A 2,596-nucleotide genomic window follows, 5' to 3' on the forward strand; every position below is an offset into this window, starting at 1 on the left:
GCCGGACACGAAGGCAAAGTTTGTCCACGAAGGCAGCTTCGTCTCGGACGAAAAAAGCAGGGCCTTTGGTCAACTTACGTCAGCTTTATTGCCCCCGGAGAAACCCGCCCCGGAGGTAAAATGAATGGCGAGAAGGGACGCTACTGTCGGATAAAAAAAAATAAAAAAAGCGACGGAGACAGAGGCACAGTGTGTCCGCGAAGGCGGCTACATCTCGGAAGAAAAAAAGCAGGGCCTTTGTACAGCTAACATCACTGTTACCACCACCGAAGTAGCCCGCCCAGAGGCAAAATGCGTGGCGACAGCTCTGGTGGGATAAAAAAAAAAAAATAGCGCCAGACAATAAGGCATAGTGTTTCTGCGAAGGCGGCTTTGTCTCGGACGCAAAAAGCAGGCCCTTTGCAACTACGTCAGCGTTATTGTATTAAAGGCTCAGAGACATTGACATTGATGAAGTATTTTAAGTTGCCTTGTGTTACCATGCTGCCTCCTGTTGTGCGATTGTTCAACTGCATGTGAGCACATAATCCCCACTTCTCCCCCCCATATCAGGCAAATGCTAATCGTCATTATTAGCGCCCTTCTATGGCAAGCCATTTGAGCATTTATTCCAAATTGTTTCCTGCGCATGCGCAGTTTAGTAGTCAGGAAGAGCGCTCAGGTTCATGGAGTCGTGGTGTCCTCGCACAAGGTCGTTCGATTAAGTTCGTAAATTGGCAGAGTTCATGACCAAAAAACTGCACTTCTGCCTTCCTTTGCACCGCCGAAGTAGCTCGCCGCGGAGGCTAAATGCATGGCGGCAGCAGACGCTATGTCAGACAAAAAAAAAAAAAAACTTGCCCCTGCCTTCCACCCCATCACCTACAATCTGTCTCCCATCTCCCAAACCTGCCTTCTACCACCTATTAAAAGCCTTACCTCAATATCCCTGCCTCCTGTAAACTAAACGATACACCATCCTGTACCCTATATACCCCCAAACTGATCCAGCCCAACAGTTATTACCCCCGGAGAAACCCGCCCCTGAGGTAAAATGCGTGGCGACAACGGGCGCTCCGGTCGGATGAAAAAAAAAAAAAAGCGCCGGAGACAGAGGCAAAGTGTGTCCACGAAGGCGGCTACGTCTCGGATGAAAAAAGCAGGGCCTTTGGCCAACTTACGTCAGCGTTATTACCCCCTGAGAAACCCGCCCCGGAGGTAAAATGCGTCGCAACAACGGACGCTCCGGTCGGATAAAAAAAAAAAAAAAGCGCCGGACCCAGAGGCAAAGTGTGTCCGGGAAGGGGGCTACGTCTCGGACGAAAAAAGCAGGGCCTTTGGTCAACTTACGTCAGCGTTATTACCCCCTGAGAAACCCGCCCCGGAGGTAAAATGCGTCGCAACAACGGACGCTCCGGTCGGATAAAAAAAAAAAGAAAAAGCGCCGGAGACAGAGGCAACGTGTGTCCGCGAAGGCGGCTCCGTCTCGGATGAAAAAAGCAGGGCCTTTGGACAGCTAACGTCAGTGTTTGTACCGCCGAAGTAGCTCGCCGCGGAGGCCAGTTGCGTTCAGCACTCGCTTCAAATGTCTTTCGCTTATTTGGAAACCGTATTTAACATCAAGAACAGATTTAATGTCTTCGTATTTCAAGCCAATTTCAAAGTAAATTTCTATTAAACTCACGAACAGTTGAACACACGCCATGATTTTTGTTTTCGGTTACACGTACGATGACCAGGAAGCACATCAACGAACATTAAAAAATAAATAAATAAATGAAAAAAGATTGCAAGATCTCGCAATACTTAGCATTACTTTGCGAGATCTCGCAAACTTTTTTTTTTCCTTCCGTGTCCCCTTAGGGCAGGGGTGTCAAAGTCAAATGGACGGAGGGCCAGATAAAAAAAATTGCTACAAGCCGAGGGCCGGACTGATCGAATGTTCATTGAAAATTTTAAAAATGACCACATATTGTTTATTGAACCAAATTTAATTGACTGAAAACCTAACAAATTCATTCCAATATGGTCAGATAAATAAAGCAACATTTTTTTATGGCTATGTCAGTAAACTTTAATTTTCAATAGGCACAAAAAATTTTCCTTTGTATAAAAATACCCATAACATGAATGAAAGAAGCCGATATTATTCAAGGCACTATCAATAGTCCATATTTTCTCTTTTAGCAAAAGTAGGCTAAATTTACTTAAAAGAAAAACAAATAATAGTACAGTAATTTTCGATCATTTACTCGAAACAAATATTTTTAAAACATAATTGGATTGAAATACAACAAAATAAAGTGCAAAAATGTATAAACCAAAGACAACACTTTCTTCAAGGAGAAGTAACAAGCAGCGAAAGCAAATATTATACTTTAATTTTTAAACTTGAACTGAGTAAAAACTCTTAATATGTGATTGCACAGTATATTATAAGTAATATTCACATCTTTGAGGCTGAGGCTGATACTCGGTGGTGTCTTAACTTTTCTACAAGTTCATCAATATTTGGGGTCAGGCTCTGAGCTGAGCAAATCCTCAAAATTGAGTGAGGGTGTTCAGCAGTAAATCGACTTCTGTGTGATGTTTTGTTCAGCTTCATCAAAGAAAATAG

This window comes from Hippocampus comes, unplaced genomic scaffold (genome assembly GCF_001891065.2).
Source record: "Hippocampus comes isolate QL1 unplaced genomic scaffold, H_comes_QL1_v1.1 scaffold191, whole genome shotgun sequence".
NCBI classification, from domain to species: Eukaryota; Metazoa; Chordata; class Actinopteri; order Syngnathiformes; family Syngnathidae; genus Hippocampus; species Hippocampus comes.